This window comes from Rattus norvegicus, chromosome 7 (assembly GCF_021556685.1).
Source record: "Rattus norvegicus strain SHRSP/BbbUtx chromosome 7, alternate assembly SHRSP_T2T, whole genome shotgun sequence".
Taxonomy (NCBI): domain Eukaryota; kingdom Metazoa; phylum Chordata; class Mammalia; order Rodentia; family Muridae; genus Rattus; species Rattus norvegicus.
In genome coordinates, this window is record NC_141540.1 from 65,611,481 (window position 1) to 65,639,261 (window position 27,781).

Below are 27,781 nucleotides of genomic sequence, written 5' to 3' on the forward strand. Positions count from 1 at the left end.
AACCATGTGTGAAGAATTTGAGCAGCTGACAGATACTTAGAAACCATTCAGGATTAACAATACTGTCAGAAAGAATGTTAGGAAAAGAAGCGGAAGTGTGGGATGTGATGGTTGATCTGCAGGGTCAGCTGGACTGGAGTGACCATCACCAGGGAAATATACTTCTAGGTCTCTGTAAGGGCATCTCTCAAGACCTTTCATGAGGAGGAAGAGCACTCTGAAAGCTGGTGGTGCCGTTCTATGGGCTAGGGTCCTTGGCTGAAGGAAAAGGGAGGGGAGAGAACAGGAGGACCCCTCTTTCCATTTCTCGGTTGCAGCCATGATTGTTCTACTTCATGGGCCCTAGGCTGTTCCTTTCACTTGAGAACCTGGACGCCCAAAGCCAAGAAATAGTTGAAAAGTGAGACTAATTAAACGACACAATATTTAACTAGCTAATCCAAGAGCCAGGGACTCAGACAAACCACAGTGTCTTGGATTTGTTATGTATTTCAGTTTGCTATTGATGGTGTCAGTGTTCCCCCATCAGCTAATAGATCCCATGTTCAAAACTGTAGAGGGGAAAAAAAAACACCTATAGATGTTTCATTGGCAATTTGTATGCTAAAGATGATGTGAGTGTTTGGACACACTGGGAAAGATATGTAGACCTCCCCACCCACAAACACGTATATTCATAGACGCATAGCTGTAAACTCTGTTGGCTCCTGGCTCCCGTTCTTGTAGCCCTTGATAAACAGGAGAGTTATAATCATATAAAAGGTCTTTATAGGAGTGAAACTCTTTCAACATTGGATCGCTTTATATCGTTGTGAGACAGTGGTTTAGGAGGAAAAAAAGAAGGAAATTCCAAGATGTGAATGGTATTTAGACCTCTTAATTTTTTTTTCCTTCAAAGGAAGAGATAAAAAAAAAAAAAAAGAACAAAATCATGTTTTCCTATCCAGCGCAATGGCATGCAGAAGGACCATGGGCAAGAAAGTAACGTTGCAAAGACTAAATTGAAGAGCCCAGTGCCTCTTGCCCCTTTCAGGGAACATGTGGGTCTAAAAGAAGGAAAATCCAGTATAAAAACAAAACAAAACAAACAAACAAACAAACAAAAAACCACCACCACAACAACAACAAAACAAAAAACAAAAGCATTTTTGTTTGATGCTGAACAAAAAGCAAGCTTGAAAATTTGGGGCTGCCGCACAAGTGAATGAAGAAGACCGATGTCTCTCCCTCCAGCGCAGCTCAGACCCACCATCTCAGGGGCCTCATGCTAACTCTGCACGAGGATGCTAGGTATCAAAACACCCAGTTAACAGCAAAGCTCGCCAGTAAACCTTCCTTTTCTCAAAGCCTTAAACAAATAGTGATGCCTTGTTCAATGTCACCTTTCTTGCCCTTCCCAAGTTTCAAAATTCAAGGTGATACATAAGATTTATGCCGTTAGAAAAAAAAAGATATTGATTATTTCACATATAGAACTTTGGTCGCCTTTTCCTTTCCCAAAGTCAGTTTCTGTTATTGATTTTTCCCAAAGGTTAGGAACAATATATCAAGGAAATATTACCTAATACTTGGGGCTTGCATAGGAAACTTGCATTTCCGCTTTTCATTCTTTGAGAGGAGGAAATAGGCTATTTAGTTATTTCGGAGGCACAGAGTCTGCAAAGGGGCTGGCAGGAGGAGAGACAGTCAGGGTACCTCTTCAGGCTGAGTGTCACGGACTGTGTAATTTCAGCAGGCAAAAGCAGAGAGAGCTTATACGAGCGCTGGCTCCTCCAAGCTCTCTCCTCTGCACCCATTAGAGTTGGAAGTGAGCCAGGCCTGCAGAAGGGCAGGTGTGGGCACATTTTTCAGTCTTTTGTAGACAGTCCCAGAAGGACTGGGGTGGTGGTGTTGGCCATGTCCTTTGACTTAACTCCAGGAGTGAGGAGGAGCAAACCGGAGAACCCTGTCTAGAGGTCAGTAGACCCCTTTCAGAGATTTATTTACAAACCAAGGAAGAGTGAAGATAGATTACTTCCTACTGTCCAGCCACAGGAAAGACACATCTGTGCAGACATAAGACATACATCAGAGAACAAAGGAGCTCCTGGAGGCACCTCTTTCTTAGAAGCATCCAACTATGTCAGGACTCATACACAATACCGTGGGCTCCGAAAATGGCCTCTGCCGGTTTAGCTTCTCTGAACTGTCACCCCCGTCCATCTTTCGAGATTTTCTTTCACCTATGGACCATAGAACAATTTCTGTTTCCTACCCAAACACCTTACACTTTGGTGCATGCTACGTCCCGACACTTCACCAAAGTTCATTTAATGGATCAGCGACTTACTGAGGCAAGGGCAGCCAGCCAGTTTAGCCAGCGGCTCAGTGACTTGATTGAATAGTCTCCTCCAAGTCAACTTTCAACTGAGTTTTGTATAAAATGGACTAGAAGCAGGCATTCCTCAGAGTGCTTGACAGAAATGGCTTGAAATACCTTGAAGATTTATTTCCCAGTGTGGATTAGCTACTTCAATATACATCCTTTTAGAAAGATCTAATTGAAATAGATTTTGTTTTTACAAAAGAAAAAGAAAGAACGAAAGAAAAAGGAAAGAAAAGAAAATCAAACCAAGGTGAGTCTTTAAAGTTAGCAACATCTTCCTAGGATCTGGGAGGGGTTGGGAGAAGGAAAAGAATATGACCAAAATGCACAGCATGAAAAATCTTTTTAATTCAAAGCAATTAGCAATGTCTTCCATTTGTCTTCAGATGTGAAGATGTGGTGGTGGGGGTCGGGGGTGAGCTCCAAAAGGAAAGCAATCCTTGCTTTCCATAGCAGATGTGTTGAGGGCACCACCTCCCCACTGCCACAAGGGAGATGGGGACCTGAGGTAGCCTGGTCAGAGTTGCTCACAGCCCCCTCCTCCTAAGGTTGACATAGGAAATGACTCCAAGAGCAAAGAAGTGGAAGCCCTTGTAGGCTCAGTGTTCAAGACTATACAAAAACTAGGATCATTCCCTGGATGTTTTGTTTTAGATTCTGCAAGTTTGTTGTACACGGTCCAAGTTTAAATTTTTAAAAATTTAGAAAATGCAAAAGCTTAAAGTAAATGAGGGGTTAGGTTGTTTGGTTTGAAGGTCAGAATGTCTGTGACTGGGTCCTGTCAGTGAGGAAGGAAGGGATGGAGGAAGAGGATATTAATGAATGACATCCAATGAGTTCTAGCTTCTAAGTGGAGAATCAGAAGACACTTGCACTAATCTAGTAAAGACTTTGAAAAACCCACATCACAAGGAAAAATCCCAGCTTCTAACCCATTTTCTGTTCCAAAGTCTCTCTGACGCATTAAGCAAATCTCTTAAGTTCTCTGGCTTTCACTTCTCCCGTTCGAATGGAGATCACTCTCCAATTCTGCAAAGCGCAGATTTTTGTTCCTTAATTACCAGGTCACTTCAAAGGGCTGGTTCTTTTCAGTGTGCTTTATGTATTGGGCAGCAGAACTGAACAGCAGAAGGACCCAAAAGGCATACAGGCTGTTTAGGGAACACCCCACAGTCCATACAGGGTCATGATTCCTTTCACAGGGCTTAGATGGTACCGCACCGGAGGACATTTTGAGAAACCATCTTGTGTTTCTCACACACAAGGGAAACCAATTCAGTTCCTCTAAGTATGGTGGTCATTCTGAAGTGAGGGAAGAAGAAGCCATTTGTAAAAAGTAATTTGTTTTTTTTTTAGGTCTGGATCAAAGGTTGGTTCCAAACCTGTGCTATTTTTTTCTTTTAAAATTAGTGATAGAACTCAAAAGTTCTGAAAGAGCCGCAAAGCAGTGCATTTCCTCCTGACTTTACAGAAAGGAACCCCAGTGATCCACCTTGCTCACACTACAGTCCAGCAGCAATGCTAACACAGTTAACAGTGGCCAGAGGCTGGATGTAAGAAGACCTTTGTTTTCTTTCTCGAATTGCTGGGTGCATTTTTCTTATCCCCCTAGCTCCCTCCAAGCCACTGTCAAGGGCTGCCTGAAGGGAGTTTGACTGTGACAATGGGGCTGTTTCAGAGCTCCTGGCTGTGGCTGGTGATCCCCCAAGAACACTTCCTTTGTGATCTTTGTAGTTAATAAGACTGTAAACCAGAATCCGAGCTGATTGAAGGTGGGTTTAAAGGGCAAGAGAAAAATGGTGCTGGTTTAATGATTAAATGAACGCTTACTACTGAACATTTCAGTCACCATCTTTTAATGTTTAAGTCAATGCCCGTAGAGAACGTGCCAACTGTGAGCAGGTGGGGAAAAAGAAAGAAAGAAAGAAAGGAAGGAAGGAAGGAAGGAAGGAAGAAAGAAAGAAAGAAAGAAAGAAAGAAAGAAAGAAAGAAAGAAAGAAAAAAGTTCACCTTGTGGCTCACAGAGGGAAACGGGTGCTGTGACTTTAAATCCCCAGAGTGAGCTTTGCTCTCCACTCCTCTCCCTACCTCCCAGGAATTGATTCTACAAAGTTAAACACATAATTTGTAAAGCTATTGAGAAGTAAACTCCTTGTCCGCAGTAACTGGAGTAGTTGCCAAATGCAGATAAATCTTCAACCCCAGTAGGAAGCCCCATGCTGCTCAGAAAACAAATGCGGGGCTGCAGGCTGCCCAGTCGTTCCCTCTCGCTTAGGGCTTCTGGGGAAGGGGAGGGGTGCTGGGATTAACACTTAAAAAAAAATCAGCACTTCCTTAATAAACTGCGTGATTTAGTGGAGACACTGATGGTCCTGGGTTAGCATTCCTGAGAATGGAGTAATTATTTTGAGCCGAGCAAGTGCTTAATGAGAATAGAGGCTGTGCTGCTCAGAGATCCCTGGGTAATATATTATCCTCTGTAATTTCTTCCCAAAATAGACTTAATGGAAAGAGGATGCCTAATATCTCCCTTCTCTAAGGAAGTGTCCCCCAGTACAACAGAAGCTGTCTTTCTAAAAACAGCTTTGTGGGCCTTCAGTCAATAGCTCTGTTTCATCCCCTCTCACTTCTTACTTCCGCCTTGCAAGAACCTATGTGGTGACAGGCACATCCACCTCCTGGTGCACAGAGCTGAAAATGCCTAGGCTCTGCATTTAACTTCCCTTCACTCCATAGGAGTCAAGAACGGTGCGTCAGCCTAGGATTGGCCTTCATTCAGGGAGCAATCACTAAGTGCCTACTGTGTTTGAAGCTCAGACACAAAATGCAGATAAGGACAGTGTTCCCGGAGTGGAATGACATAGGTGCAAGAGTGGGAACTCTGGTGTCCAGAGTCATCTTGGTCTTGGCCACATAGGTGAGATGGGGCTGGGGTAACTCTCCCAAAGACTTGGAAATGAATATCTTAGGGGTCTTCTGTGTGTTTTCCTCAAGTATAGTTCATAAACCAATAGGGCATTTCCTCTTGCTCAGGGATAACCACATCCTGACAGGAACAGATACAGTCCCAGTGCTGATTTGCTCATGAGTGTTTCTCAACTGTGTAGATGTATTTTTAACGTAAGTACAAGGTATAACCTGGTGATGGTTAGACTCTGAGACAAGGGGACAAAGGCTTACCACTTAGAACACAATGCATTTCTATCAGAAACTGCTGGAAAATATACCTTTGAGCAGAAACGTAATTAATTAAAAGAGTTAAAAGTTTCTACACAGGATTTTTAAAGTTCACCTTTGGGCTTTGACATCCTGGGAAGACCAGGGTTTAATAAAAGACAGTGGGTGGAAACTTTCAAGGAGGGTCTTCCTGGACGCTCCTGGGCCTTCTCAAAGACCAAAGATAAACAGCATTCTTTCTTCTGTTAAAGTTTTACCTCAAAACACATGGTTTCTCTCTTCTCTGATATATTTATTACCAGGGCCCCTCTAGAAATATGACAGGATTGGGGAGAAGGGGGCATGGAGTGGAGGAGAGTCGTGTGCCCCGAGACCCGGAGAAAGCTGGAAAAGAGGAAAGCAGAAAGTGGGGAGAGACTTGTAGGGGTGAAAAATCTATGTACGACTTTTACATGTGAAGTCTGGAGGGAGGGAAGGCAGAGGGAAGTCCACCCTGAGCCACCCAGCATTCTCTTCCATTCCAAAGCCTCAGATTACCATCTGAAAGGATTCAGAAGTCTCCCCCCCACCCTGTGCGTACGTGTGTACATGCGTGTGCGGCGTGCATGTGCCTGTGTGGTGTTGTAGTAGGCGTGGTAACTAAAGAGACAACTAATTATAGCCCCAGGGTTAGAAATTTTCTGAGTGCCTGTCCTAGATATAATTGGTACCCCATAAACGAGTACATAGAAGAAGTTTGAGGCTCTCTCCAAACACAGTGAAATTAGGTAAAGGAAGGTTAAGAAACTGAAAAAGGAAAAAACCCCGTATTTTCATGCCTTCATTTGAAGCTGGTTCACTTAAAATCTCATGTCTGAGTGTGTAAGGCAGCCACAGTGGAAGTAAAAAAGGCAGTAGTCACCTGAAAAGCCGCAGCTAGCCTACGATGCAGCCTGCCCCTCCTGGGAAATACCCGAAGAAATACCCAAGGAGTGCAAGGCAGGACACCGCGTGGATGCATGCGTGTTTACTGAGGAGAAAACCTGTAACCAGCTGAGATGAACATCAACAGACGATTGGATCTTCCTCGTCCTCATTCTCTGTCTCTGTCTGTCTTTCTCTCCCTCCCTCCCTCCCTCACACACTCACACGCACGCACGCACGCACGCACGCACGCACACAAAGAGGGTGGTGGTGCATTGAGGAACATGGAACTTGGCTCAGCTGTAAAGAATAGAACTGTGTAGGAAAATGGATGAGACTGACCATCATTGAGTTAAAAAGTGTTAAACTTACAAATATCACATCTATCACCTATATATCACTTACCTATCACCTACCATCTAACATCTGTCTATCAATCCAGCTATCTGTCTGCTATCTCTCACAGATCTATCATTTATCTATTACCTATCATCTAACATCTTTATATTTATCTATCTATCTATCTCTCACAGATCTATCATTTATCTGTCACTGATCATCTAACATCTATCTGTCTGTCCACTTACCTACCTATCTGTCTTTCATCTAATCATCCTACCTATCTAATCATCTCCTTCTGAGATTAGAAGGGGAGATCATGTGGGAGAAGACAGAAATACGGGAGGGTGATATGAAGAAGACACCATGTGATTGTTCTCTTGTAGGTAGGTCTTGGGAACCCTCTTTATGAATGACCATACATTTGTTTGTTTGTTTGTTTACTGATTGTCTTTTCCTAGACTGGGTCCAAGTTTGCCAGTGTATCAACCAGAGGAGCATGCTACCTTTCTGCCAGCTAGTGGGGATACAGCTTAACCTCAACTTCCAATCGGGGAGATGAAGGACCATGGGAATCCATTTCCCAAAGCCATGCTTGCATGAGCTCGATGGAAATGCACATCTTAGGCAATGCCTTTCCAACTTCTCCTGCCCGCCCTTCCTCTTTTCTCAAGAGCCTTCTATTATATTTTACTATGCCTTTGATATTTTTGAGGACTTGGTGTATCCCCAGATTCCCAGTCTCTAAACTTGGGAACCCAGGAAATATTTTGTTCAAGTGTATGGATTTCATCTGAAGCCATATTACTACCTAGAGGCACAGGTTTCCTGTACACAGTTGCATCAGGAGTCAACTGTCTGTCCACACTGACCAGGATTCATCTCTCTCTTAATAGCTACTTTCACAAAGAAAGTTTAAAAGGTGACTTTTGTCTCCTGAAGGGTGTTAACTATGTAAAACTCAAATTAGTAACCACCCGGAGCTCTACTGAAATGTGACTGCTGGAAATGTGTTGAGTCATAAATGAAATTATTTTCTGCCAAATATGAGCATTCAAGAGGTTTAACTTCCTGCCTGAGAAATCCAACAAATTACCAAATGCCAGGGACAACAGCTCCGTCTTTAAACACTGAATGCCCGGTCCGTGGTGTGTTCTGTAAGCCATTCTGAATTCTTTTCCGACAGTGGAGAGTGTGACAATCGATGTCCATTCACCCGCAGATAAACGGCACATCTGAAAATCCTCTACTGAGGCAGCGGCATTTTTATTTATTATTATTACTATTAATAATTAAGGTAGCTCTTTTGTCATTAACATCATTCTCTGACTTGTGTTTTAGTGTTAGCAAAGGAATAATGACTTTCTTTCATTTCATTTTGAGACAGGGTCTCTAGCCCAGTCTGGCCTTGAACTCCCTTTGTAGCAGAAGATGATGGGATCTTTAGCCTTTGACCCTCTTGCCTCTATCTCCTGAGTACTGGGTACTAAGCACACTACCACCTTGTGAATATTGAGTGTACTACCACTGCTTGAGTACTGGGTACACTTCCATCTCCTGAATACCACATGTATTACCATCACTTGAGTACTGAGTATTAAGTACACTTCCATCTCTGGAGTACTGAGCACACTACCACTGCTTGAGTACTGAATACACTTCCATCTCCTGAGTATTAAGTACACTTCCATCTCTGGAGTACTGAGCACACTACTACTGCTTGAGTACTGAATACACTTCCATCTCCTGAGTACCAAGTATACTACCATCTCTTGAGTACTGAGTATACTACCACCTCTGGAGTACTGAGCATACTACCACCTCCTGAGTACTGAGTGCTGAGTACACTACTCCACCAGGGTCACAGGCTTCTTACTCCTCACTAATTTTAATGATGATTTTATCTTCCAGGGTTAACAAAATTAGTAGATTTACACAAATGATGGAGAATGACTAGTTTACACTTTGAAATAACTTTTTTGGGTAAACCTTACATTTCTTCTATTTTATTTCATGTGCAGAGCTCACGCATGGCTGGCCTTTCCTCCCCACCATCCACCCGGGAGCCAGACCATCCACTCCCGCTCCTGTGGAGTTCTCGCAGGTTGCCTGATGTGTTTATCAGTGTGAGTGACACAGATGGGCTATTGTTCTGTTCCGGAAACCAGTCTATATTTTTATAGTGTTTTCTGTCTGCTGTTTGTGGGACTTAACTACATCTCTCTCTCTGTGGTGTAAAGTTTCCAAAGGGACATGGCTGCAAAGTTTACAAGGTCTGAAAAATACTTTTATCTGATAGCAGTCCCTTCCAGTTTAAAAAAAAAAAATCTGTTAGACTAGCTCTGCCGCCTCCTTTCCATTCTGTTAGGAAATTTACCACCACAGTGGTACCCTTCCTCTCCCACAGAAATTAAATGTATATTAATGATAATATAATATATAAATAAATTGTATTTAATATTTATATATATAACAGTCACACATATCTATCATCTACTGTGTCTTTATATACATATAAATACATATACAAATATAAAGTATACATATATGTGTACATGTATAAATATATTAATTTATACAAAGACGTATGTAAATATGTATATATATGTGTGTGTGTGTGTGTGTGTAAGCAATCTTCCCTCTTCTGTAGTGTCACTGCCTGCCTTCTTAAAAGTAGAACTTACTATGTATGAGGAACAAATAGGTGGCCTTAGTATGTTTGATAGGTCCCACTGTTGACACTCTGGAACTCTCTCCTCTGCCCCCACTGCACTGCGTTGGTAGAGCACTGTCAGGCATCGTCCCCAGGATGGTTTTCAGAGTTCTCGACCTCTTGAAATCATCAATCTTCACATTGATGATCATTGATGATACATTATTTTTTTCTTTCATTAAGCTGGAGAAAAGTGTGTTCACTTATTTTTGAAGTATAAGTAGATGAAAGTGACATTTCAGACGTTTGGAGGCCACATTTCCATCACTATTGCATATTGTGTGTGTGTGTGTGTGTGTGTGTGTGTGTGTGTGTGTGTGTGTGTGTGTGAGAGAGAGAGAGAGAGAGAGAGACAGAGAGAGAGAGAGAGAGTGAGTTTTCCAAGTGTCCAGGTGTCCAGAATAAAAGAGACCTTGTAGACAAATTATTGAAATGTTTCCCAGGCTCAAAATTACTAACCGGACACTACTGATCTCCAAAGGCCCCTTCTTGAGTCTTCCTAATGCACCTCTTACTGCACCAGCCAAGCTTCCTTTCCTTTACTAATCCTCAGGTCATAAAATTAAATGAACAGTGATGTTCTTCAAGACTGCTATTGTTAGATCACTCACAAAGAGAGAAGGAGAAACAATGTATATTTCAGATCCTTCAGTTTTCCATGATCAGAAAGGACATTTTGCAGAGCTGACTCAGAAGAATTTGCCACAAGCAACACACCCGATACCTCCTTTGGAAATCATTTACTTAGAAAAATCCCAATTTAAAAGCTTTGTCTCTGAGTTGGGAGGGCGGGAAATTGAGTGCTTTCATTTTCTTTATCAAAACGGAAGTTCTCCCTGATTAATTTTCTGGGTAATTATTCACTTTTGGTAATTAGTGAAAACATTCCTCTCCATCGGCTTGTCACTTAGTGAAGGGTAATGCTTGGGTAGCCTCATTACAGTCTACAGAGATACTCAGAAGTAATTTGTGTCTTCCCTAAGAAGCTTAAAAGCCCATCAGAGAAAGAAGGAACAAGAAACAGGTAGATACTTAAACGAACCAATGGCAATCCATATATTAAGATGGCGGATCCAGGGACTGCACAGGCTAGGGAAACCTTGGCCCTGTTTCCTCTTTGTGCTCGCCTCTCTTTCCTTCCCCTGCCACGTCTGCTTTCCTCAACTCCATTTCTCCTTTGTGTCTTTTAAACACTTTGGATCGTTTGGTGATGTTTATAGGCAGGTATTTATCTTCGCATTCATTAAATAAAACCACAAACATGATTGGTGCCACCTCATCTGCTCCGTGCATGCACTCATTCCCTCACTCAGCCATTCATTAAACCAGTGCTAAGGCACTGCGCTAGGTCACATGACGCACCCAGCTAGATTCTGGCCCCCGCCTCGCCTGTCTGAAAAACAAAATACCAAGGTTCTTGGTTTTTGCCCTTGGCTTTTAGGAAGGCCATCAGGCATACTCTAAGGGACCACAGCAATGGGCAAGCAACATTCTCAGGGCCTCAGTGGTGGGGCCATGGCGCTTCGCCTTCTCAGATACGGTCATCTGCCTGGGTCTGCTCACTTCCTCTTCTTCCTTTCTGCAGTATTACTTAGTACTCCAGGGCTCATCCAGGGGCTGCCTGCTCTCCTCCTCCTCTAGATATTCCCTCTGCGCACCCGCATGGATTCAATTAGCACCCATCATAGATGAGTCCCAGACTCCTATCGCTAGCCCTGACCTTTCATCCTCTCTTCAGGCCCATATTTCTTTATGCCTACAAAGTATGTAGTGTAGATATTTCACTGCCATCTACAACAGACATGTCAGGACTGGATATTATCTCTCCTCCCACAATAGCCTCAGCGGGCTACCTCCTCACGGCCTTATAAGACCTAGTGCCCAAGTTCTGGGGTCAGTTTCAGCAGCTCCCCACCCCCACTCTTCTTTCTCCTCTGTACCCCCTCCTCACATCCTCACAAAGAGCAATGAATACTTCCTTGCTCTTTCTCTACATTATTTTTCCAGTTCAATTTGTGGGTGTGTATGGGTGGCAGGGGTGGGGGTGAGGTGGGGATGGGGTATTGGATCTTTGTACACAGCCTCAGGCTGATCTCAAACTCCCAGAGATCCACCTGCCTCTGCCTCCTGAGTGCTGGAATTAAAGGCGTGCACCACCACACCAGGCCCTTCCAGATTTTTTTTTTTTAAATTTCCATAGCCAAAGAACTATTCTGGATATTAACTGCATCAAAGCCTCAAAGCCATCCATCTACTGTCATACTCAAGGACAAGTCATAAATAAGAACATTTTCTAGGGGACTCTATTCAAAGAGAGTGCTTCCTATCACATGCTGTCTAATGATTTTTTTTTTTTTGGTTCTTTTTTTTCCCGGAGCTGGGGACCGAACCCAGGGCCTTGCGCTTCCTAGGCAAGCGCTCTACCGCTGAACTAAATCCCCAGCCCCTGCCTACCGATTTCTAAGAGCATAAAGAAATGCTTTAGGATGGAGTTAAGCGACTGTTTACTAGCCTTCACTGTTCACTTAACTCAATGGTTTTTATATTATTGTGTTCCCAGGCACAAATGTGTTGACGCTCTGGCCTCACCAGGCACAAGAGAAATAAAGGAAGAAAAGTCCAGACAAGGTAAGTTTAATGGCATATCCATCAAAAGACCCATCTGTAGGACGTTAAGATGTCAGGAAGGTTTTCCTTGGCTCATCTTCACATTTCCCAATTCCTCCTTCCCACCCCTTTCTTTGCTTTTCATCCCTTTGCTTCCCAACTGTCTTCCAACTGCCGGAGACCAATTTAGGCATTGCCCATGCATTGTGGGAAATGAGCCTCAGCCAGCCAAGTCTTACAGCTTCCTCAGCCAGCACAACTGATTTGACCAACCTCGGAAGAATGTGACTCAGTCTCCGTCCTCCTCTGTCTGAGGAGGGAGGTGTCAGGAGTGTAGCTCAGGAAGATGGCCCCCGAGTCCTTGTAAATACAGAACTCTTTCTTCCCATAAAAAACACCCATGTGTTCTGTTCGTTATCCAGTGGTTCTCCTCCCGCCCACTGCCCCAGTGAAGTCTGCTGAGACACTCATTCATGTGGCAAAGGGGGAATATAAGCCACGCTGACACAAGCTCTTGCCAGTTCCCCACTTGTTAAGACCCTGTTAACAGACTTTCGTAAAGGCTGTTTTATGGAATCTCCAGTTGCACAATGTGTAGACACAAAGAAAGGGGAACCCCTCAAACTGTGCACATCACGGCAGGCATCAAAAGCCACACAAAGAAGTAGCCAGGTGTGGTAGAATTGGAGCTACCTTGAGTGAGGGATGCAGTGCTATTAACACGGTGTGTGTGTGTGTGTGTGTGTGTGTGTGTGGCGGGGAACAGTTCTAGGGGACGGGGAAGGAGGAATGGCTGGTTGGCGTCAGAGGGCACAGAAGAGGCAAGGGCAGCAGGCGTGTTTTGAGCGTCTTATTTATGAAATGAAGTCCTGCCAGAGCCAACACTGTGGTTAGCTACCACAGGCCTAGAAGCACCTGACTCCTCGGCCAGCCTCAGTGCTCTAAGCTGTCTTCCCAGGCACAGTTCTACCTCTGTGGGTGCCTTTGGCAGCTCTGCACAAAGGGTGCCACCTAAGATGGCCGTGTGACTGAGAATGAATAACTTAGCCTGGAATGATCTCTGAATGACATCTAATGGGTCCCTAATGCTGAAAAAGACCACAAAGAAAGAACTAACTTTAGAAATTCCTTAAGGTGAACATGAGATGGGAATGATCTTAACTCTGCCAATACCAGTTAAGGGACTACCTTGAATATTTCTCCTCTTGCATGATCTCTCTTCAGAGCTGGTTGCTAGGAGGAACACACACACACACTCACATGTGTGTGTGCCCACACACACACACTCACATGTGCAGGCGGATGTGTATGCATGTGCGCTTATGCACATGTACGTGTGTGTGTGTGTGTGTGTGTGTGTGTTTGTAGAAGGTATGGAAGTGATATGAAAATGTTAAAAACAACAAAAAATAATTAAGGGGGGGCATCTCAGAAGTGATAAGACAGAATTATTTCAAAGTTTCAAGAGTTTATTCAGATCTAGGCTTGTAATGTAGGAAACTGACCCAATGTGGTGGAGGAGCAAAGAGAGGAGGGGGAAGGAAGGGAACCAACATCCATCACAACATGGAGACCATGCTGCATCAGACCTTCTGTCGCGGCCTCTGTAAGATAGTTCTCTCTCATCAAGTCCCACCTAACAGACAAGGAAACTGCGTTCAGGGAAGTTAGGAGCTCTGACTGGGGTCAAGCAGCCAGTGAGTAACATGACTCTGATTCAGACTCAGGTCTGACTCTGAAGCCCATATTCTTTCAATTATACCACGCTGCTTATTAAAGGGCTGGATAATACGCCTTGTGAGAAAAAGCTAAAGGAAGTTCTATAACTCATGCCGGACAAAAAAAGACTGGAAAATGATATAATGTTTTTGAAGTACTGTCTAGGAAGGATTAACCTAGGGGATGGTAACCAGCTGTTTTGAAAGCTGCTCTGAAGAAAGAGGCATAGGAAATAGGCTTCAGCGGCCACAGCACGAAGGGAAGCTTCCTTACAGAAGGCTTACTGGTTCTGGAGTTAGTAGCTGAGGACCAAACGCTATGGAATCTTCTTCCTGTGCAAGTCAAGATGGCTGACCCAGAAGAGAGGAAAAGTGGAGATGCCCTAAACGTAGAGTATAATACAGAAATGGACAAGAGAAGGAAGAAGAGAAAATCTTCCTTGGCATAGCACCACCCCAAACCAGCAGATGATGAGGGAAAGGAGCAACTGGAGAAAGGTTTGATGGGGCCACACAGAAAATGGGAGTTGTGATCACAATAGTGACGAGAGCTGTAAGCACATCTAGCGGAGAGCGGTCTCCGTCGGTAACGTTCCTCCCATGCAATCATGAGGAGCTGAGTTTGACCCCAAGCACCGCATAAAGCTGGGTATACCATAACAGGCCTTAGACCTGAGTAGTCTCTGAGACCTTTGCACTGTTCCATGGTAGAAGTACCATTCAGGCTGTGAGAATCAGCTGGTAGACAGACAGCACCCCTGCCAAAACTAAAACAAAGACCCCAGCTACCAAAATCCATATAGTTCCAGGAAAGTCTCAAGATGCACTAACCTTAACTTTTAGCTTCTGTAGCTCCACTTCTGGCTAACTGTTCTTGTTCATTGAAGTTTGTCAACCCAGAACATGGTTTACATGCTTAAACCATGCCCTAAGAAGGTTCCGGGCTACACTGTGATCCCAAACACCCAGTGTAGCCGCTGGCTGGCTCATAAAGCCTTTCTATTGGCTTAAACTCAAGTCTGAGCTTGAGCAATTCTCTGGTAAATAATCCGCAACAATAGAGGTGCATGCTTGTAATCTTAGCAATGGGGAAGCAGAAGCAGGAGGATCGCTGGCAAGAGGGTTTCATGGGCTACCATCATAACCGAATCAGCAAGCTCAGGTCTGACTACGAGACTGTCACAAAACACAGGGTGGACAATGTGTGGGGAAATACCTTCGGTTAACCCTTGACTCATATGTGTACAGGCACGCACGCATGGACACGCACACTCGCTCTGTAACACTAACAAAGAAAGTCTGGTATAATTCCAAAGATATTTTCACACTATACAGATTTTTATTCAAATGGAAGAATTGGAGAATGGTCAGAATGCATTAAACCATTTAAAGGCTAACTGAGCACTTTTTTTTTTGTACTTCCAGAAGAGTTAATTTTTTAAAAACTTGGTATTTATGTAGTTTTAATAATGTTCCCATTTAAAATACTGTATTGGCCCACTGTGTCCCACTATATAGCGGACAATATCCTATGACAATCTACACTTCAGTCTTGTGAAAGCTGTGATCCAGTAAAGCTAAGGAGCCATCTAGCAAAAAACCAACAGAGCTCAGGTCCAAATTGAAGTCCTTGAATTGATTTCAAACCCAAGACACCCTCCACCCCTCGGAATTTTAGCCTGGTCTGCCAAACTCACTGTGAGGGCTGGCTGCCTGTCAACCGTGCTACCTTGGCTCGTTCTTTTAACATCCATGTGAATGACTGTAATTCTAGAGATTGCTTCCTCGGGTGGCGGAAGAACTGATAAACACAATGAACAATCCCGAGGAACAGAACAACAGACGAACCCTGTATCCCGGCCACTGACGTCATCCTGCACACACGCCAGTGAGACTCATTTTGGACACACGGAGAACAATGTCTGAAAGCTCTGTTCTTTGTTGAAACCTACTCGGTGTCCAGAAAACATTCTTTCCTTCATTTGCTTATTCATTCATTTATTCAAATTTAACACAGATGAGGTCACAGGGTCGGGTCTATTTTTGCTGTGTTGAAAAGTTTTACATTAGTGTACTTTGAGGGAGGCTAATTCCTGACTATAGAGACATGCCGATTTCACTTTAACATTAATTTTTAAAAATTAATTTAGCTTACGGACACAAATAAAAATAATTTAAATACCTATTGTTTGCCTTCAGGATCATTCTGTGGAGGGTGGTGGGGAACACAACTGTGGGGTGTTTGAGGATTTCACAGAGATCAGAAAGGCTACAGAGAAGAAAGCATAGGCAGTGTCCAAGCATCACCACTGTAATCCTACACACAGGGCTTCCAAATGCGCATATTCATACGCATATGTGTATATAGTGTGTGCATATATATGCGATCATATACACAATATGTATATTTGTATAGTTACAAATGTACACATGTGTTGTGTTGTGTATCTGTGCATATATACATATATGTGCATTGCACAGGTGTGTATATATACATGTATATATGTGTGTGCATGTATACATGGGTGTCTATATATGTGTGTGCACGTGTGTGCTGCAGCTCATAGAAATTAGTCTTTCATAACAGGATACCCCTGCAGTTGCCTCATTCCTCTTTGGTCACGATCATAAAGTAATTTCAAGCATGAAATTGTTAATAAGCATACAGCTATACGTAGTGAATCCCAAATCTTGGATATTCGGCGACACAGAAACTTTACCATTCTGTGTGTCACTATTTCCTCCAAAAAATGCCCTGGGTCTGTGTGTCAGGAGAAATGTGGGGATTCTTTATAATGTAATAGACTCCACCCTCTCAAATGTGACAAGGGTGACCAGGTAAGATGAGAGGCTAAAAGGAGTTCCATTTGTTATTGATGGAAATTCAAATGAACCAGTGCTCTTTGGAGTCTTGGCTTTGTGGGTAGCTGGTGTTAGCTGTCAGTATTTAGCATGGGATTGACCAGGATAAGACAATAGGAGAAACAGGCACAGAGCTTAGTGACTGTGACCCAGCCTGCTTCCTGCATTCTAATCTTGTTGTCACTGCACAGCTTGCCTTGGCGCTCTGCCAAGCGGTGCGCCAGCAGAGAAGCTCTGACGAGGATGTGGGAGCTAACTGCTCTATCACCTGCTTCCGGGGAAGCAGGGAAGTGTGTAAAGGTTTTTAGGAGCCCGATTCTCTGAACAACCAGCCCAATTATTAATTCATCCTTTAATCTGAAAACTAACTTTAATGCCAAGCGTAGAGGTGTGCATTTGTTAGTCTAACTTTCGAGTATCTACTTTCTGTGACAAGACTGGGATCTTCCCTGCATCCAACCATGGGGCCCGGAGACATTTTCAGTAACTTTTTAAGTTGGCCTTAAATACTATAATTACTAAATATCCCAAGTGCTTTGGATATACAGAGTGTTGTTCTAAAATGAAGGGTTTGTGGGGGTGGGGGTTGAACACAATGGAACTGCTTCATGCACATGTAAGGAAAGTTATACCAAAACCCATTTTGTATTTTAGCGCACACTACTAAAAAGAATGAAATGCCTGAGTTACTTGTCAGGACTTCCCACTGTTTCTTGTCCTCCTACTACTCTGGCCCTTGCTGCAGAGCCTGTAGGGGCTCTACTAAGCAAAAGAAGAGGGGTCTACAGAAAATTATCAAACAGTTCCCCCTGCTACTGGCATTCAGTGACTAGTCATCACTACGCTCAGTCCGTATTTCAGAAACTGGAGCATTGAATTTGAGCTTCTCAGTTTAGTCAACCGTAGAACAGTGGTTACATAGCCTTTGTCTTCAATGAGGCAGAACTGTGGTAAATGGGACCATCCTGACACCAAGGAGCCTGGGTGAGGCATGCTTCTTTATTAAGTAGCCTCCCTAGCCTCCTCCCATGACTTCTTTCCATTTCCTGTTCTCACTTTCCTTTCTACCCATGTTCAAATATCCTCTACTCTCTGCTGCTACCTTAATTTACCCTTTTCTCTGTCCTACTAAAAGTGGATAGTCTTTAAGTTCAATGCCCAAAACACAACGTGTACAGTCTCCAACCAAAGGACCTCCATGGGCTATAGATGAGTAACACAGTGAGTCTGGGAAGTGCGGACTCCTGTGAAGGTCTGCAGCTTTCCACCCCAATGCTGAGTGATCACGTGGTCTGACACAGATTTGGAGGCTAATGTCTTGGACTGTGTTGAATAGATTTGCACACGATTCTGTCTCTGGGTTTCTGCTTATAGATGCTGTACTTTGGGTATGATGTCAAGTGTGGACAGAGCAGAGGCATGACGTCATGCTAGAAGCACAATGCTTTGGTTAATTTGGTCAGAGAGCCCTGGTTTTATGTCATTACCTTTACCACTCTCCCTCTTTCCTTCTTTCCCTCTTTCCCTCTTTCCCCCACTCCTTCCCTTTGACCCTTCCTTCCTCTTCTAAAGTGTATCCCTGACATGAGAATTTGTCACTCTTAGCCTAAAAGGATATAAGAAAATTAGAATTTGTCTTGCCTGTGAAGGCAAAATTCAAAAGATGCCTGTAGAAAGATTAAACAGAAAACCAGGGATGCTAAATATTCTGCATAACAGGAACAAATCTGAGATTGGGGGGAAAAATCAACCCATAGTTTAAACTTCCTGCCTGTGGGGCATAGTATACCTTACACCCTCTTAAACGCCACAGGTAATATAATTTATATTAAATAGGGCAGGTCCCAGCAGAAATTTGCACAGGCGCCAGGCAAAACAATTACTTTGATGTGCGCTTTTGAAAGTACTGTGGCTTATACAGGTATGAGGTTAATGTGCAGACCCAACAGAAGGCTTGAATGTACATTTTGAAATTAAAATTATTTAGTTACCAACATGATTATTAAGGGTAGTAGACCAACACATTAAAGTTAATCTCTTTACTCACTTTGCAAAATTAGATCAACAGTTAAGAAGGAAGAACACCCTGACTTAGACGTTCGGTCTAAGAGTTTGGAAAGCTACAGAGCCCTAGAAAGGATGTGTCTAGAAAGACAGCTTTCAGAGCTGATGGCAGGGTGCATTCTGAAGGCAATTACAGTGGCATTCAGGTGGGGCCACAGGATATCAAGATTAGGTTTGTAACAAAAGCCTCCTGCTAGAGTTGGATCTCGTTGCAGGAAGTCCTCAGTCTACGTAAGGTGTTGTGTTTCAGAAGTTCGGTTCTTTGTAAATTGGCTATTTGGAAAACAGAATAAACTCCTATTGAAATAACGATGGTTAAAATGAAGAGTTCTTTTCAGACAGGGGCAGACAAGTACACAGCACAGGAGAGCGCCTCCTATGGGACAAGAGAGATGCTACGAGGAAGTGGCACCTTCACCTCTGCTTCTCAGGGTATTTACAGTCAACTAGAAGACCAAGAACCAGAAGAGAGGAGGCTGTGCACAAATCCCATATGTAAGCCATGAGAACAAAAATTTAAAGTGGCGGTAAAGACCAAAGGCACTTAAATGCATGGCCAAGACATTCAAAGGAATGAGACACAGAGAGCCGAACAGGAAACACTGTCTATGAGACGGCCCATGCCACAGGCTGACTTGGGGGCACAGCCCTCTGTGGTGCTGGTCACTTGGGAGCAAGGTTAACTCCAGGGTGGACACATTCTTACACAGAAGCAGTATGAAGGCTAGGTTCTCCGAGCCCAAACAGTGTTTTTATATTACATCATATTTCACTATAAAAATAGAGCAAGTTCTTCTAAAACTATAACAAATTTTAGGCAAAATTTTACCTCATGTTTTAATCTGGCTTTTTTAAAAACGCCTCTATAAAGTAAAGCATTTCACTTCCTTTAATCACTCTATCTGCAGGCTGTAGACATAGCATCAGTTTCGCTTAAGATCATTAAGAATCGAGACACTGGGTAACGGGGTAGCAGGCGCTAACTGGACTGCTGAAATGGCGCTTAGACCTTGATACCACCTAGAAAGATAGGAAAGATAGGAGCGAGATTGGAAATTGTATTGGAAAGAACTGCGTTATTACTATCCAGAGCAGCTGTTTAATCCCATGCCTACCCTGTCCCAGAACCACTGGGCCACAGCATGATAGTTACCTAGTAACATCCTGAGGGGGCAGGGGACAGAAAATAAGAATGTGTCCAATAAATTCCTATTAATAACCAATTTCCCTAAACGTTGTCTTGAGTTGCTACTTTAATTTTCTGCCCTTCTTCCCAAACTACTGTCACTCACAAAGAACTCACCAAAGTAAAGACTTCTGGGGGCTTCCACGGAGAGATACAGAGGTTCTTCTTTTAGTTTTGGTAGTATCCCCACCCCGAGGTTATTAAGTGCCGAGCGGTAACTGGGATAAGAACTCTAGGGCTCAGGACTCCCGGATGTGGATCTCTCTTTTCCTGAGAACAGAGTCCTGGCACTTGCTTTCCCATTCAGACCCTGCTCCTGCCTCAGTAGCCTCACAGGAAAGTGCTAGTTAACACTGCCTGGGTTCTGGCGTGTTTTAGTTCATCAGCGATTGCGAGAGAAACTCAAGTTGACAAGATCCCTGATCTTTAATGCACCCAGCCATCACAACACTCTCATCTGATGTTGGTCAACTGGACTGGCTTTTAGACAATGGATTTTCATCCTAAGCCTATAATACCTTATAGATAGGATTTTCTGCCTTCAAAGAACCTACAGTATAAACAAAAGAGAACATAAAGCCCTTACTCTACAGAACTGGATGTCTAACACAGTTTGTCATTTTGGGTCTTCTTGAATGCCCTTGTCCTTTTCCCATACTCCCCCTTAGCCAGTACCACCAACAAAATCAACATCAAACAAAATAGCCTCCAAGAACTGGATTTTTCTTTTTTAGTTGAACCACCTCGCAACTCTGAATCGAAATGCAAATGGGCGCCTTGAGTTGCCTTCCCATTGAAATATAATAAGCCTAACCATCCGTATCTCCCCAAGAGGGTTCTGCTTATACTTTTCCTGCAAATGCCGCAGAGACCACTAATAATAGCTCAGAGGTGGACGTAAACCCTCTGTAATGGCTCGCTGAGCTTCGGTGGGCCCACTTGTGTAGGAAAGGTCTTTTGAGGGCTCGTGTAAGACAGCAACAAGTCGGCAAGAGGCTATCTTCAGAGGCACTGACCCCTGTCTCCCACCCCAACCCCCTGACAGCCCACTGGCCTCTCTCACAAGACTTCCCTCTAGCCATGGTTACATGTGACCTCATGGCGACTTCCTGACATGAGTTTAGCCTCAGGCTAATGTCTAAAGAGTTCAGTCACTATAAAAACTGGTTTATTGGATGCAAAAGAGAATTAGGACTTCAAAGCCTCTCACCCTGTCAAATTAGATTAACATATGGAGCAGCGGCTAGGCTATGACTGGTATTCGTAGCATAAGCTATTTGGTAAGGCTCCGGCTGAGGGTCACAAACAGCTTGTTCACGGTCTTAAGTGAACCACTGCTGCGGTGGTACAGTTTCTCAAATGAGTGTCACATGACGTGGGAAACGCATATACTGAAACAGGAAATGTAAAAGGTCAAATGCCAAGTTCTGCGTAAGGTGAAATTCAGATTTTTCTGAAGGAGTTAGGCTCCCTATTGCACAGAGTAAAACCAAGTTCTTCACAGCTGAGAAGTGGATGTTAAAATATTATCTCTGACTTCCTTTGAGCAGTAGGTTTAAGAGAAAATTACATTTTAATCCAGGTTATTTTTTTTTTTATGAATCATCCAAGGAAAGTGGACTTTCAATGAAAAATACTCCAGCGATAAATATGAGTGTTAAAAGTTCTGTGTGTGAATAGGGATAAAAGCAAATATGTCCACCCACGTTATTGACTCTCTGCGGATATTCTAGGAACAAGAGCAGTCAAGGGCCAGGACGCTCACTAGACATACTGGGTAGTGGCTTTGAAATGAAACACTTTACGACTTACCATTTATTTATTCGTTTCCTCTATTTTTTCAGGTTAGAAAGCTGTGCTAACGTGTAAGCAATGCTTACATCAGTGATAATATTCTGTTTCCGGGTTTTGTTTCTAAAAACAAATAGTTCAAAAATAGAGCATGGTGCCAGAAAGCTTTTTTTTTTTTTTTTTTTTTTTTTTTTTTTTTTTTTTTTTTTTAAGGTAAATAAAGGCTTTGGCACACAGACCAAAGCCTGAGAAACAGACGGTGTCCAAGGACTTTATACAAACCAAATGAGCAATGCTGTTTGGTCTAATTGAATATTGCATACATCTAAGTTCTAGTCATTTTATCATCTTATTCCCCACACCATCAGAAAGCCAATTCTGTAAGAAATAGTAGGACGTACATGTCAAAGTCTGCTATATGAGATGGTTCATCTGCAGCTGAGGTAGAGGATGCTATACACCAAACCTCAAGGCCTCACACATGCTAGACAGGCAGGTGCTCTGCCACTGACTACATCACCACCCTATCTGTAATTTAAAAACAATGCTATTTTAGTTCATAATTTGTCCAGAAAAAACAGCTGACTTGGCTACAGAGTTATATGTATTAAAAATGTTTACAAGTTCTAATACGAGTCATCAAATGTCACCAGACTAGCAGATAAAGCTAATCCCCAACATATCACAATGATGACTGAAAGTTTTTAACAGATGGCATCATTTAGAATCCTTTGAGCAACCAGCTAGTCATGGTCAGATGATCCTCTCTGTACCTTGTTTTACCTAACATTTGACTAGAAAACCAGTTACCGAATGGAGTGCTGGGGCTGGCCCTGTTGTCTTGATTCTAGATGCTCCTGACTAGACACTTAGCATGAAGGCACAACCATACATTGAAAGAGAAGATTTGACTGGGGAGCTGTGATTGACACCAGAAGTCCTTTTAAATGGGATGCCCCACAGCCGGCAGCACTCAGGTGAGCGTGAATCAGAGACTCCATTGTGGCTTTGTGCACTAGCACACTGACAGACTGGTGGAAGGCTCTAAGCTCAGACCGCAGACCCAGCCTCTCAGCCCACCAGTTCTGTGACCTTGGACAAAGTCTGTCCAACTGCTCTAGCCCAGCGCCTTCTTGCCAACAAAGTTAAGGATCTAAAGTTCTGAATGGGAAAGTGGAGCTTTGCCCATTACTCTACAAATTGGAGAAAGCATGGCCACTCGTGACTATCACTGGAGGATGCGTCTGCTTTTTATTTAGCGTTGCTGGCCCTTGGGACTCCCCTTCCCTCAAATAGAGCGTCCTCTCTTCATTTCTAATAGGAAACCAAGCTCCCTTAGGCAGACAGCACTTAAGTAAATTAGTCAGTGATAAGTGCCATTTTAACACAGCAACTAAAAGGAACAGGGTGTGTGACCCCCAAGCGGTCTGCCCAGAGCTGTGCCGTAACTGTAGGTTTGTGTATTCTGTGACTTGATCCATATTCATTCTTGGGATGAAGAAGCATTGTCACTGGAAGGCAGATGACCTCTCTTAGGTCCACCCACGCAGAGTGACAGGGCTGCCAGAAACATTGTACTTACATTTGACCTAAAAGATATTCCCTCTGACGTCTTAGCTGGGGCCCGTGCTCTGCCCTGCCTGCCCTAGCTGCATGTGCACAAACATGGTCATTTTTGTGAACCTCTTTCCAGCCTCTTCTGTGAGACTGGAACCCCCAACTTGGGTCACTGGTTTTGCTGTTAGCAGTGTGTTGCAACTGATGTGCATGAAAAGAAAATGACTGAAAAGTTTTTAAAAAACTGAAAACCCTCTATTTTCCTTTCTTGTCTTTATCTGGCACACATCACCCGTAGATCTGTTTGCGTTTGCAGCATGGTCTATAGGGCATTGCTTTAGTGAAGTGACCCAAGTTTCAGGTGCGTTTTGTTTTGTTTTGTTTTTTAAGTCAGCAAAGCCACTGGTTCCCAACTCGGATTTGTGGAGAAACAGATAAAGCGACTTCTAGATTAATAGGTAATGCAGTATGAAACAAGTAAGTGGCACTTATTGTAATAATTCCCATCCTGGTGTCTTTCCTTAATAACAAGGTGTGAATACAGGTGCTGAGGTCTGGGTGTCATGTAAGTGTGCTTGGAGCATTGCTTCACAAGACCATCTGACTTGCAGGACCACGGCACTCCACAAAACATAGGTATGTGGTTTTGAATGACTACCATCGACAGTTTGCACAGGGACAGAAGTTGAGGGAGAAGTCGGATCCTTCTTAGGGCACTCTGTGCTTTAAATGATTAAACAGCATAGCATTGAGATGTACGTCCAAAAAAAAAAAAAAAATCGGTTGTGTGAGAGGAGACGCAAGCACGGTTCTCTGCATCCGATGTAAGGAGATGCAGACACACAGAGCTGTCCCCTCCACTTCCTCACCTCGGAGCAGCTGCTCTCACACGGCACTGTCTCCTGCAGGAAAGAGATCTGGCCACCCGGCTGCCACTTGGGTTTGTTCTCACACTTGTTGAAAAGCATTTCCCCGGGCTCAATGTGTACTCAGCGATAACATACAAAGGAGTATCATTTTTTTGTTGTTTTCTTTTGAAGAGGTTTCGGGGTTAAATTCTTTGCGAGAAAGATTTTTTTTTTCTTAAAGTCAGAATGATGGAAACTTGGGTCTCCCCTCTGTGATATTTTACTAGTAAGAAGCTGTGCTGGTATTGTTTCTACAGGAAAATGTAGATGTTAGAATCTCGCACACGAAGCTCTTTAAAAGTTCGGTTTTGAAGACTAGAGCCTGTGTAGAATGCAGCCTGTGGCAGCTGCTTTGCCTTATCATCCTGTCCTATGGGATCTATAACCTCGGATCCCACCGCCTTCACGGCGTCTTCCTTCTCTTAACAAACTGGTATCTGGGATCTTGCCATGTATTTGGAACGGGGGAAAACAAAGCAAAACAATAGAGGACAAACCAACCACCTTTAAAGTCCGCTGATCCACATTACAAATGAGCATTTGAGATTGATCTACAAGCAAAAACTGTGCCTGGACCGTGTGGACACAAGGCAGAGTCCGATGAAGATGAATGCTCGCCATTGGTGGCACTCCAGAGGCCGAGGCAGGAGGATCGGGGATTTGAAGTTAGTCTGGCTAGATAGTGGGATCCCATTTGAAATAGAAAAGAAACAAAGTAAACAAAGTATCAGGAAACTGATACTTCTTTTTATGAAAAGTTAATTAGGGTCGATTTGTGCTGTTCTTGAAATATGACTTTGGAGACCTCCTATAAAATACTTGGCTTCATAGCCAGTATATTTCTGACGTCATTTCAGGTAGGTTTTCCTACATGAGAATAGGTTTGTGGAGCTGCTCCCACCCAAACACACAACACACACACACACACATATATATGCACCTGTGTGTTCTAGTATGCATACTGTACACTCATGTGTATGTGTGTGCACTGTGTGCACCCATGTATGTTTGCCGGCTCACGAGCATGGTTTTTATTCTGCTTCAAAGGCTCTGCTGGGGTCCTGAGAACAAAAGCTAGAGCCAACCAGAGCTCTGAAGGATTTATGGACCCAGGTCAGAGGCTCCCATTGTCTTCTATTATCTAGTGAATGTGTAACACCTGTCTCTCCGGGAGGAAACAGAAATGTGTGTGCACATAAACATATTTATGCCAAGTATATTTTAAGTTTTATAAGGGGGTGCAAGCATTTTATACATAGAAAAGCATAATACTTGGTAAATTCTGGATGCATGTGGCATTAGTGTTAACTGCTATGTTCGTGGAATTTGCTATTAATTTTCCATAATCCCATTACCAATAATAATAATATAAATTGTACCACAAACAAAATATTTGATATTCAAATCAACAAAAAACAAATATCTCATCTCATTAACAAATTAGTAAAATTCCAACATAGATTAGAGCTGACAATTTTGCAATTAACACATACATAAGACCAAACAGGAAAAAAAAAAACTCCAAAAAAAAAAAAGCTATTAAGTCAAGTCAGCACTTTACTAACTCATAAATTCTGTGATTCCTTCTCCAAATTACAGCAGAGTTTTGGATCATTCAAAGAATACAAAGGGGTGGTGAGAAATGGACAGCAACACTGCCACATACAGTGTCTTCTCCAGACAGAAGTAACAAACAACAAACCCTCAGACCATAACTGGGAGTAAAGCAGAAGAAACACACTTTGAAACAATGAGCTTTGCCCTATTGCTTTCATATTTAGCCTGATTTTATTATAAATTTATGTTAATTTGTGAATAGTGACCATGTTATCAGCAAGCTCACAGACTTTCTGAGATTTTAAGAACTGGCTCTAAACTGGCTCTCTGACCCAAAAACAAAACCCAAAAACACATAAGCATCCTTAAAAGCTGTGGCCAGTTTGGGTGTTGCTAGCTTTATAAGAGGATTTAATGAGTCTCTAAAAGGAACTAACATCTCTATTATAAAAGCTAAGCTAATTTTGTTCTTCGATTTGTCTTTGCCAGACTGAGGGAAAGCAGAATTGTTAACTGTAGTCCTCAGACTGTGTTCTTTGCTTTAGCTGCAATCCCCGGTGGGGCTCAGTCCTCTTTGGAACATTGTGTCCAGTACCTAAGTGTGAGCTCACAGGAAACGACACTGGTCTGATTCCTAACATGCTCAAAGCTCCAGTCTGACTAGGAAACAGATCTTCTTGCTTGAATACACCGTGGAAGAAGAGTTTGGAGCCGAGCCAGGCCCTACCTGAGATGCTTGATCTTAAGTTGCCAGTTTGATTGGATCTGGGATCAACTAAGAGACACACCTCTGGGCAGGGCTGTGCTAGCATTTCATGGAAGGATTAGCAGAAGCTTAGCCCAGAGTTCTCAGCACTTCTCAGCAGCAGTGTGGGGAGGTTCTGTGATGCTTTCGCCTGTCCACCTTTGTAGGTGAGTGGATCCACCCTGTTGCAGCTGCCCCTGGCTGCCCCATCCTTCACTGGCAAAGCAACAAAGCTTCTCCTGCCTTGCAACATGGACTGAAGACCAGTGGTTCTCTAGGAACTTTCCAGGCCTTCACTGATTGTACTGCTGAGGTACCCAGCCTCCTGGACGGGGCAACGCTTCCCTGTACAGGCAGCCACTGCCTGACTACCCAGCCTGCATCTGTAAGCGGAGCTAAGAGGTCCCCTTTACAATAGATATCTGCTCTCCTCTAGGCTGACTCCCTGCCTTATTTATTGCCTTTGGTGTGGCAACGAAACTGTCTGAGGCCTCCAGACAGTCTAGTCTGCCAATTGTTCTCAAAATGGAAGGGAACAGAACACATAATAATTCAGAGTACAGTAAGACCCGAACTACAAAGGACAGAGAGCAGTGACTAAAATAACCCCAAATCACTTTCACTGTCAACAGACCAAACAGGACCTAATCTAATGGAAATTAAAAAAAAAAAAGTTCCAAGACACAAATAGAAAATAATCCATAATAGTGTAGAATTTACCCCAATGGGGATTTCTACAAACACAAAATACTCATGAGTATGACAAAGGCTTTCCTCCTTTTCTATTTTATAGTATTTATGACATTTCCTACACAGCTGCCTCCATACCGGCCTTTACCAGTGGCCTGAACTCCAAGCATCCTGAAAGTAGATGTGTAGGTGGTGCGTTTACAATGGGACTTGGTGAATTCACAAAGGAGCAAAAATTGCAAGCCTTCCCAGTGTACAGTGCGGTCTCTGTAGCCAGGGGATAAAGAACTTCAACTCTTTATCACAACCTGGGAAAGCCACTTCCTTCCTTTAGAAGAAGGCTCAGGCCATGATAAAGAAACGTGTGGGGCACAAGGAGCCGCGTGTAGTGAGCCAGGCCTTTCTCTAACCAGCATCCACAAACGTGGTGCACATCTACCTGACTCCTTAAACCAGAACCCTGCTGGTCCAGGGAGAAGCCCAAACGCTCACTTTCCTCCACTGCAGCTTCCCAAAACTCAGAAAATACCCTGCAATAATTTTATCAGGCAGTAGATTTTCCAAGGTGTGCACGTCCTATGAAAGCTAAGTAGGGGAAA

The 27,781-nt window shown here is 43.3% G+C and overlaps 1 protein-coding gene and 1 long non-coding RNA gene across 3 annotated transcripts in view; one reads left to right on the forward strand and one right to left on the reverse strand.

Moving 5' to 3' along the window:
- Hmga2 (high mobility group AT-hook 2) overlaps positions 1 to 27,781 on the reverse strand; it is a 114,646-nt gene that overhangs the window by 23,253 nt on the left and 63,612 nt on the right. The gene's annotated exons all lie outside the window — the stretch shown is intronic.
- LOC148004709 (uncharacterized) lies at positions 1,850 to 19,370 on the forward strand. Of its 2 annotated transcripts, none has more exons than XR_015624717.1 (4): positions 1,850 to 2,615; positions 8,806 to 8,910; positions 12,058 to 12,125; positions 19,087 to 19,370. It is a non-coding gene; the product is annotated as an uncharacterized LOC148004709 (long non-coding RNA). The 2 variants fall into 2 exon arrangements; XR_015624716.1 differs by lacking the exon at positions 19,087 to 19,370 and adding an exon at positions 15,597 to 16,008 and having other exon boundaries at positions 2,440 to 2,615.